Source organism: Chaetodon auriga, unplaced genomic scaffold (assembly GCF_051107435.1).
Source record: "Chaetodon auriga isolate fChaAug3 unplaced genomic scaffold, fChaAug3.hap1 Scaffold_193, whole genome shotgun sequence".
NCBI classification, from domain to species: Eukaryota; Metazoa; Chordata; class Actinopteri; order Chaetodontiformes; family Chaetodontidae; genus Chaetodon; species Chaetodon auriga.
In genome coordinates, this window is record NW_027481965.1 from 317,189 (window position 1) to 329,471 (window position 12,283).

A 12,283-nucleotide genomic window follows, 5' to 3' on the forward strand; every position below is an offset into this window, starting at 1 on the left:
GCAAGACTTGATGTTTCTACAGTGGAATTGTCATTCTCACACAGTTTGATACATAAAAACACATGAATCTGAAATAAGCACATACTGTCATTTTCCGCTCAAAATAACGCTATTTGAGCGAGAAAAGCACAAAATGAACATATACTGCACTTTTCACACTAACTCAACACGAATTCAAAAGAAACCATGCTGTCCTTCAAAAACATGTAAGAATTGATGTTTCTAAAGTGGAAATGTCATTCTCTGACAGTTTGACAAATAAATACAAATGAATCTAAAATACTCATATTCCGTCATTTTCAAGTCAGAATAACGCTATTTGAGCGAGAAAAGCACAAAATGAACATATACTGCACTTTTCACACTAACTCAACAGGAATTCAAAATAAACCATGCTGTCCTTCAAAAACATGCAAGACTTGATGTTTCTACAGTGGAATTGTCATTCTCACACAGTTTGATACATAAAAACACATGAATCTGAAATAAGCACATACTGTCATTTTCCGCTCAAAATAACGCTATTTGAGCGAGAAAAGCACAAAATGAACATATACTGCACTTTTCACACTAACTCAACACGAATTCAAAAGAAACCATGCTGGCCTTCAAAAACATGCAAGAATTGATGTTTCTAAAGTGGAAATGTCATTCTATGACAGTTTGACAAATAAATACAAATGAATCTAACATACTCATATTCCGTCATTTTCAGCTCAAAATAACGCTATTTGAGCGAGAAAAGCACAAAATGAACATATACTGCACTTTTCACACTAACTCAACACGAATTCAAAAGAAACCATGCTGTCCTTCAAAAACATGCAAGAATTGATGTTTCTAAAGTGGAAATGTCATTCTATGACAGTTTGACAAATAAATACAAATGAATCTAACATACTCATATTCCGTCATTTTCAGCTCAAAATAACGCTATTTGAGCGAGAAAAGCACAAAATGAACATATACTGCACTTTTCACACTAACTCAACACGAATTCAAAAGAAACCATGCTGTCCTTCAAAAACATGCAAGAATTGATGTTTCTAAAGTGGAAATGTCATTCTATGACAGTTTGACAAATAAATACAAATGAATCTAAAATACTCATATTCCGTCATTTTCCGCTCAAAATAACGCTATTTGAGCGAGAAAAGCACAAAATGAACATATACTGCACTTTTCACACTAACTCAACACGAATTCAAAAGAAACCATGCTGTCCTTCAAAAACATGTAAGAATTGATGTTTCTAAAGTGGAAATGTCATTCTCTGACAGTTTGACAAATAAATACAAATGAATCTAAAATACTCATATTCCGTCATTTTCAAGTCAGAATAACGCTATTTGAGCGAGAAAAGCACAAAATGAACATATACTGCACTTTTCACACTAACTCAACAGGAATTCAAAATAAACCATGCTGTCCTTCAAAAACATGCAAGACTTGATGTTTCTACAGTGGAATTGTCATTCTCACACAGTTTGATACATAAAAACACATGAATCTGAAATAAGCACATACTGTCATTTTCCGCTCAAAATAACGCTATTTGAGCGAGAAAAGCACAAAATGAACATATACTGCACTTTTCACACTAACTCAACACGAATTCAAAAGAAACCATGCTGTCCTTCAAAAACATGCAAGAATTGATGTTTCTAAAGTGGAAATGTCATTCTATGACAGTTTGACAAATAAATACAAATGAATCTAACATACTCATATTCCGTCATTTTCAGCTCAAAATAACGCTATTTGAGCGAGAAAAGCACAAAATGAACATATACTGCACTTTTCACACTAACTCAACACGAATTCAAAAGAAACCATGCTGGCCTTCAAAAACATGCAAGAATTGATGTTTCTAAAGTGGAAATGTCATTCTATGACAGTTTGACAAATAAATACAAATGAATCTAACATACTCATATTCCGTCATTTTCAGCTCAAAATAACGCTATTTGAGCGAGAAAAGCACAAAATGAACATATACTGCACTTTTCACACTAACTCAACACGAATTCAAAAGAAACCATGCTGGCCTTCAAAAACATGCAAGAATTGATGTTTCTAAAGTGGAAATGTCATTCTATGACAGTTTGACAAATAAATACAAATGAATCTAAAATACTCATATTCCGTCATTTTCCGCTCAAAATAACGCTATTTGAGCGAGAAAAGCACAAAATGAACATATACTGCACTTTTCACACTAACTCAACACGAATTCAAAAGAAACCATGCTGTCTTTCAAAAACATGTAAGAATTGATGTTTCTAAAGTGGAAATGTCATTCTCTGACAGTTTGACAAATAAATACAAATGAATCTAAAATACTCATATTCCGTCATTTTCAAGTCAGAATAACGCTATTTGAGCGAGAAAAGCACAAAATGAACATATACTGCACTTTTCACACTAACTCAACAGGAATTCAAAATAAACCATGCTGTCCTTCAAAAACATGCAAGACTTGATGTTTCTACAGTGGAATTGTCATTCTCACACAGTTTGATACATAAAAACACATGAATCTGAAATAAGCACATACTGTCATTTTCCGCTCAAAATAACGCTATTTGAGCGAGAAAAGCACAAAATGAACATATACTGCACTTTTCACACTAACTCAACACGAATTCAAAAGAAACCATGCTGTCCTTCAAAAACATGTAAGAATTGATGTTTCTAAAGTGGAAATGTCATTCTATGACAGTTTGACAAATAAATACAAATGAATCTAACATACTCATATTCCGTCATTTTCAGCTCAAAATAACGCTATTTGAGCGAGAAAAGCACAAAATGAACATATACTGCACTTTTCACACTAACTCAACACGAATTCAAAAGAAACCATGCTGGCCTTCAAAAACATGCAAGAATTGATGTTTCTAAAGTGGAAATGTCATTCTATGACAGTTTGACAAATAAATAGAAATGAATCTAACATACTCATATTCCGTCATTTTCAGCTCAAAATAACGCTATTTGAGCGAGAAAAGCACAAAATGAACATATACTGCACTTTTCACACTAACTCAACACGAATTCAAAAGAAACCATGCTGTCCTTCAAAAACATGTAAGAATTGATGTTTCTAAAGTGGAAATGTCATTCTCTGACAGTTTGACAAATAAATACAAATGAATCTAAAATACTCATATTCCGTCATTTTCAAGTCAGAATAACGCTATTTGAGCGAGAAAAGCACAAAATGAACATATACTGCACTTTTCACACTAACTCAACAGGAATTCAAAATAAACCATGCTGTCCTTCAAAAACATGCAAGACTTGATGTTTCTACAGTGGAATTGTCATTCTCACACAGTTTGATACATAAAAACACATGAATCTGAAATAAGCACATACTGTCATTTTCCGCTCAAAATAACGCTATTTGAGCGAGAAAAGCACAAAATGAACATATACTGCACTTTTCACACTAACTCAACACGAATTCAAAAGAAACCATGCTGTCCTTCAAAAACATGCAAGAATTGATGTTTCTAAAGTGGAAATGTCATTCTATGACAGTTTGACAAATAAATACAAATGAATCTAACATACTCATATTCCGTCATTTTCAGCTCAAAATAACGCTATTTGAGCGAGAAAAGCACAAAATGAACATATACTGCACTTTTCACACTAACTCAACACGAATTCAAAAGAAACCATGCTGGCCTTCAAAAACATGCAAGAATTGATGTTTCTAAAGTGGAAATGTCATTCTATGACAGTTTGACAAATAAATACAAATGAATCTAACATACTCATATTCCGTCATTTTCAGCTCAAAATAACGCTATTTGAGCGAGAAAAGCACAAAATGAACATATACTGCACTTTTCACACTAACTCAACACGAATTCAAAAGAAACCATGCTGGCCTTCAAAAACATGCAAGAATTGATGTTTCTAAAGTGGAAATGTCATTCTATGACAGTTTGACAAATAAATACAAATGAATCTAAAATACTCATATTCCGTCATTTTCCGCTCAAAATAACGCTATTTGAGCGAGAAAAGCACAAAATGAACATATACTGCACTTTTCACACTAACTCAACACGAATTCAAAAGAAACCATGCTGTCTTTCAAAAACATGTAAGAATTGATGTTTCTAAAGTGGAAATGTCATTCTCTGACAGTTTGACAAATAAATACAAATGAATCTAAAATACTCATATTCCGTCATTTTCAAGTCAGAATAACGCTATTTGAGCGAGAAAAGCACAAAATGAACATATACTGCACTTTTCACACTAACTCAACAGGAATTCAAAATAAACCATGCTGTCCTTCAAAAACATGCAAGACTTGATGTTTCTACAGTGGAATTGTCATTCTCACACAGTTTGATACATAAAAACACATGAATCTGAAATAAGCACATACTGTCATTTTCCGCTCAAAATAACGCTATTTGAGCGAGAAAAGCACAAAATGAACATATACTGCACTTTTCACACTAACTCAACACGAATTCAAAAGAAACCATGCTGTCCTTCAAAAACATGCAAGAATTGATGTTTCTAAAGTGGAAATGTCATTCTATGACAGTTTGACAAATAAATACAAATGAATCTAACATACTCATATTCCGTCATTTTCAGCTCAAAATAACGCTATTTGAGCGAGAAAAGCACAAAATGAACATATACTGCACTTTTCACACTAACTCAACACGAATTCAAAAGAAACCATGCTGGCCTTCAAAAACATGCAAGAATTGATGTTTCTAAAGTGGAAATGTCATTCTATGACAGTTTGACAAATAAATAGAAATGAATCTAACATACTCATATTCCGTCATTTTCAGCTCAAAATAACGCTATTTGAGCGAGAAAAGCACAAAATGAACATATACTGCACTTTTCACACTAACTCAACACGAATTCAAAAGAAACCATGCTGGCCTTCAAAAACATGCAAGAATTGATGTTTCTAAAGTGGAAATGTCATTCTATGACAGTTTGACAAATAAATACAAATGAATCTAACATACTCATATTCCGTCATTTTCAGGTCAAAATAACGCTATTTGAGCGAGAAAAGCACAAAATGAACATATACTGCACTTTTCACACTAACTCAACACGAATTCAAAAGAAACCATGCTGGCCTTCAAAAACATGCAAGAATTGATGTTTCTAAAGTGGAAATGTCATTCTATGACAGTTTGACAAATAAATACAAATGAATCTAAAATACTCATATTCCGTCATTTTCAAGTCAGAATAACGCTATTTGAGCGAGAAAAGCACAAAATGAACATATACTGCACTTTTCACACTAACTCAACAGGAATTCAAAATAAACCATGCTGTCCTTCAAAAACATGCAAGACTTGATGTTTCTACAGTGGAATTGTCATTCTCACACAGTTTGATACATAAAAACAAATGAATCTGAAATAAGCACATACTGTCATTTTCCGCTCAAAATAACGCTATTTGAGCGAGAAAAGCACAAAATGAACATATACTGCACTTTTCACACTAACTCAACACGAATTCAAAAGAAACCATGCTGTCCTTCAAAAACATGTAAGAATTGATGTTTCTAAAGTGGAAATGTCATTCTCTGACAGTTTGACAAATAAATACAAATGAATCTAAAATACTCATATTCCGTCATTTTCAAGTCAGAATAACGCTATTTGAGCGAGAAAAGCACAAAATGAACATATACTGCACTTTTCACACTAACTCAACAGGAATTCAAAAGAAACCATGCTGTCCTTCAAAAACATGCAAGACTTGATGTTTCTACAGTGGAATTGTCATTCTCACACAGTTTGATACATAAAAACACATGAATCTGAAATAAGCACATACTGTCATTTTCCGCTCAAAATAACGCTATTTGAGCGAGAAAAGCACAAAATGAACATATACTGCACTTTTCACACTAACTCAACACGAATTCAAAAGAAACCATGCTGTCCTTCAAAAACATGCAAGAATTGATGTTTCTAAAGTGGAAATGTCATTCTATGACAGTTTGACAAATAAATACAAATGAATCTAACATACTCATATTCCGTCATTTTCAGCTCAAAATAACGCTATTTGAGCGAGAAAAGCACAAAATGAACATATACTGCACTTTTCACACTAACTCAACACGAATTCAAAAGAAACCATGCTGGCCTTCAAAAACATGCAAGAATTGATGTTTCTAAAGTGGAAATGTCATTCTATGACAGTTTGACAAATAAATACAAATGAATCTAACATACTCATATTCCGTCATTTTCAGCTCAAAATAACGCTATTTGAGCGAGAAAAGCACAAAATGAACATATACTGCACTTTTCACACTAACTCAACACGAATTCAAAAGAAACCATGCTGGCCTTCAAAAACATGCAAGAATTGATGTTTCTAAAGTGGAAATGTCATTCTATGACAGTTTGACAAATAAATACAAATGAATCTAACATACTCATATTCCGTCATTTTCAGGTCAAAATAACGCTATTTGAGCGAGAAAAGCACAAAATGAACATATACTGCACTTTTCACACTAACTCAACACGAATTCAAAAGAAACCATGCTGGCCTTCAAAAACATGCAAGAATTGATGTTTCTAAAGTGGAAATGTCATTCTATGACAGTTTGACAAATAAATACAAATGAATCTAAAATACTCATATTCCGTCATTTTCAAGTCAGAATAACGCTATTTGAGCGAGAAAAGCACAAAATGAACATATACTGCACTTTTCACACTAACTCAACAGGAATTCAAAATAAACCATGCTGTCCTTCAAAAACATGCAAGACTTGATGTTTCTACAGTGGAATTGTCATTCTCACACAGTTTGATACATAAAAACAAATGAATCTGAAATAAGCACATACTGTCATTTTCCGCTCAAAATAACGCTATTTGAGCGAGAAAAGCACAAAATGAACATATACTGCACTTTTCACACTAACTCAACACGAATTCAAAAGAAACCATGCTGTCCTTCAAAAACATGTAAGAATTGATGTTTCTAAAGTGGAAATGTCATTCTCTGACAGTTTGACAAATAAATACAAATGAATCTAAAATACTCATATTCCGTCATTTTCAAGTCAGAATAACGCTATTTGAGCGAGAAAAGCACAAAATGAACATATACTGCACTTTTCACACTAACTCAACAGAAATTCAAAAGAAACCATGCTGTCCTTCAAAAACATGCAAGACTTGATGTTTCTACAGTGGAATTGTCATTCTCACACAGTTTGATACATAAAAACACATGAATCTGAAATAAGCACATACTGTCATTTTCCGCTCAAAATAACGCTATTTGAGCGAGAAAAGCACAAAATGAACATATACTGCACTTTTCACACTAACTCAACACGAATTCAAAAGAAACCATGCTGTCCTTCAAAAACATGCAAGAACTGATGTTTCTAAAGTGGAAATGTCATTCTATGACAGTTTGACAAATAAATACAAATGAATCTAACATACTCATATTCCGTCATTTTCAGCTCAAAATAACGCTATTTGAGCGAGAAAAGCACAAAATGAACATATACTGCACTTTTCACACTAACTCAACACGAATTCAAAAGAAACCATGCTGGCCTTCAAAAACATGCAAGAATTGATGTTTCTAAAGTGGAAATGTCATTCTATGACAGTTTGACAAATAAATAGAAATGAATCTAACATACTCATATTCCGTCATTTTCAGCTCAAAATAACGCTATTTGAGCGAGAAAAGCACAAAATGAACATATACTGCACTTTTCACACTAACTCAACACGAATTCAAAAGAAACCATGCTGGCCTTCAAAAACATGCAAGAATTGATGTTTCTAAAGTGGAAATGTCATTCTATGACAGTTTGACAAATAAATAGAAATGAATCTAACATACTCATATTCCGTCATTTTCAGCTCAAAATAACGCTATTTGAGCGAGAAAAGCACAAAATGAACATATACTGCACTTTTCACACTAACTCAACACGAATTCAAAAGAAACCATGCTGGCCTTCAAAAACATGCAAGAATTGATGTTTCTAAAGTGGAAATGTCATTCTATGACAGTTTGACAAATAAATACAAATGAATCTAACATACTCATATTCCGTCATTTTCAGCTCAAAATAACGCTATTTGAGCGAGAAAAGCACAAAATGAACATATACTGCACTTTTCACACTAACTCAACACGAATTCAAAAGAAACCATGCTGGCCTTCAAAAACATGCAAGAATTGATGTTTCTAAAGTGGAAATGTCATTCTATGACAGTTTGACAAATAAATACAAATGAATCTAAAATACTCATATTCCGTCATTTTCAAGTCAGAATAACGCTATTTGAGCGAGAAAAGCACAAAATGAACATATACTGCACTTTTCACACTAACTCAACACGAATTCAAAATAAACCATGCTGTCCTTCAAAAACATGCAAGACTTGATGTTTCTACAGTGGAATTGTCATTCTCACACAGTTTGATACATAAAAACAAATGAATCTGAAATAAGCACATACTGTCATTTTCCGCTCAAAATAACGCTATTTGAGCGAGAAAAGCACAAAATGAACATATACTGCACTTTTCACACTAACTCAACACGAATTCAAAAGAAACCATGCTGTCCTTCAAAAACATGTAAGAATTGATGTTTCTAAAGTGGAAATGTCATTCTCTGACAGTTTGACAAATAAATACAAATGAATCTAAAATACTCATATTCCGTCATTTTCAAGTCAGAATAACGCTATTTGAGCGAGAAAAGCACAAAATGAACATATACTGCACTTTTCACACTAACTCAACAGGAATTCAAAATAAACCATGCTGTCCTTCAAAAACATGCAAGACTTGATGTTTCTACAGTGGAATTGTCATTCTCACACAGTTTGATACATAAAAACACATGAATCTGAAATAAGCACATACTGTCATTTTCCGCTCAAAATAACGCTATTTGAGCGAGAAAAGCACAAAATGAACATATACTGCACTTTTCACACTAACTCAACACGAATTCAAAAGAAACCATGCTGGCCTTCAAAAACATGCAAGAATTGATGTTTCTAAAGTGGAAATGTCATTCTATGACAGTTTGACAAATAAATACAAATGAATCTAACATACTCATATTCCGTCATTTTCAGCTCAAAATAACGCTATTTGAGCGAGAAAAGCACAAAATGAACATATACTGCACTTTTCACACTAACTCAACACGAATTCAAAAGAAACCATGCTGGCCTTCAAAAACATGCAAGAATTGATGTTTCTAAAGTGGAAATGTCATTCTATGACAGTTTGACAAATAAATACAAATGAATCTAAAATACTCATATTCCGTCATTTTCAAGTCAGAATAACGCTATTTGAGCGAGAAAAGCACAAAATGAACATATACTGCACTTTTCACACTAACTCAACAGGAATTCAAAATAAACCATGCTGTCCTTCAAAAACATGCAAGACTTGATGTTTCTACAGTGGAATTGTCATTCTCACACAGTTTGATACATAAAAACAAATGAATCTGAAATAAGCACATACTGTCATTTTCCGCTCAAAATAACGCTATTTGAGCGAGAAAAGCACAAAATGAACATATACTGCACTTTTCACACTAACTCAACACGAATTCAAAAGAAACCATGCTGTCCTTCAAAAACATGTAAGAATTGATGTTTCTAAAGTGGAAATGTCATTCTCTGACAGTTTGACAAATAAATACAAATGAATCTAAAATACTCATATTCCGTCATTTTCAAGTCAGAATAACGCTATTTGAGCGAGAAAAGCACAAAATGAACATATACTGCACTTTTCACACTAACTCAACAGGAATTCAAAAGAAACCATGCTGTCCTTCAAAAACATGCAAGACTTGATGTTTCTACAGTGGAATTGTCATTCTCACACAGTTTGATACATAAAAACACATGAATCTGAAATAAGCACATACTGTCATTTTCCGCTCAAAATAACGCTATTTGAGCGAGAAAAGCACAAAATGAACATATACTGCACTTTTCACACTAACTCAACACGAATTCAAAAGAAACCATGCTGTCCTTCAAAAACATGCAAGAATTGATGTTTCTAAAGTGGAAATGTCATTCTATGACAGTTTGACAAATAAATACAAATGAATCTAACATACTCATATTCCGTCATTTTCAGCTCAAAATAACGCTATTTGAGCGAGAAAAGCACAAAATGAACATATACTGCACTTTTCACACTAACTCAACACGAATTCAAAAGAAACCATGCTGGCCTTCAAAAACATGCAAGAATTGATGTTTCTAAAGTGGAAATGTCATTCTATGACAGTTTGACAAATAAATAGAAATGAATCTAACATACTCATATTCCGTCATTTTCAGCTCAAAATAACGCTATTTGAGCGAGAAAAGCACAAAATGAACATATACTGCACTTTTCACACTAACTCAACACGAATTCAAAAGAAACCATGCTGGCCTTCAAAAACATGCAAGAATTGATGTTTCTAAAGTGGAAATGTCATTCTATGACAGTTTGACAAATAAATAGAAATGAATCTAACATACTCATATTCCGTCATTTTCAGCTCAAAATAACGCTATTTGAGCGAGAAAAGCACAAAATGAACATATACTGCACTTTTCACACTAACTCAACACGAATTCAAAAGAAACCATGCTGGCCTTCAAAAACATGCAAGAATTGATGTTTCTAAAGTGGAAATGTCATTCTATGACAGTTTGACAAATAAATACAAATGAATCTAACATACTCATATTCCGTCATTTTCAGCTCAAAATAACGCTATTTGAGCGAGAAAAGCACAAAATGAACATATACTGCACTTTTCACACTAACTCAACACGAATTCAAAAGAAACCATGCTGGCCTTCAAAAACATGCAAGAATTGATGTTTCTAAAGTGGAAATGTCATTCTATGACAGTTTGACAAATAAATACAAATGAATCTAAAATACTCATATTCCGTCATTTTCAAGTCAGAATAACGCTATTTGAGCGAGAAAAGCACAAAATGAACATATACTGCACTTTTCACACTAACTCAACAGGAATTCAAAATAAACCATGCTGTCCTTCAAAAACATGCAAGACTTGATGTTTCTACAGTGGAATTGTCATTCTCACACAGTTTGATACATAAAAACAAATGAATCTGAAATAAGCACATACTGTCATTTTCCGCTCAAAATAACGCTATTTGAGCGAGAAAAGCACAAAATGAACATATACTGCACTTTTCACACTAACTCAACACGAATTCAAAAGAAACCATGCTGTCCTTCAAAAACATGTAAGAATTGATGTTTCTAAAGTGGAAATGTCATTCTCTGACAGTTTGACAAATAAATACAAATGAATCTAAAATACTCATATTCCGTCATTTTCAAGTCAGAATAACGCTATTTGAGCGAGAAAAGCACAAAATGAACATATACTGCACTTTTCACACTAACTCAACAGAAATTCAAAAGAAACCATGCTGTCCTTCAAAAACATGCAAGACTTGATGTTTCTACAGTGGAATTGTCATTCTCACACAGTTTGATACATAAAAACACATGAATCTGAAATAAGCACATACTGTCATTTTCCGCTCAAAATAACGCTATTTGAGCGAGAAAAGCACAAAATGAACATATACTGCACTTTTCACACTAACTCAACACGAATTCAAAAGAAACCATGCTGTCCTTCAAAAACATGCAAGAATTGATGTTTCTAAAGTGGAAATGTCATTCTATGACAGTTTGACAAATAAATACAAATGAATCTAACATACTCATATTCCGTCATTTTCAGCTCAAAATAACGCTATTTGAGCGAGAAAAGCACAAAATGAACATATACTGCACTTTTCACACTAACTCAACACGAATTCAAAAGAAACCATGCTGGCCTTCAAAAACATGCAAGAATTGATGTTTCTAAAGTGGAAATGTCATTCTATGACAGTTTGACAAATAAATAGAAATGAATCTAACATACTCATATTCCGTCATTTTCAGCTCAAAATAACGCTATTTGAGCGAGAAAAGCACAAAATGAACATATACTGCACTTTTCACACTAACTCAACACGAATTCAAAAGAAACCATGCTGGCCTTCAAAAACATGCAAGAATTGATGTTTCTAAAGTGGAAATGTCATTCTATGACAGTTTGACAAATAAATAGAAATGAATCTAACATACTCATATTCCGTCATTTTCAGCTCAAAATAACGCTATTTGAGCGAGAAAAGCA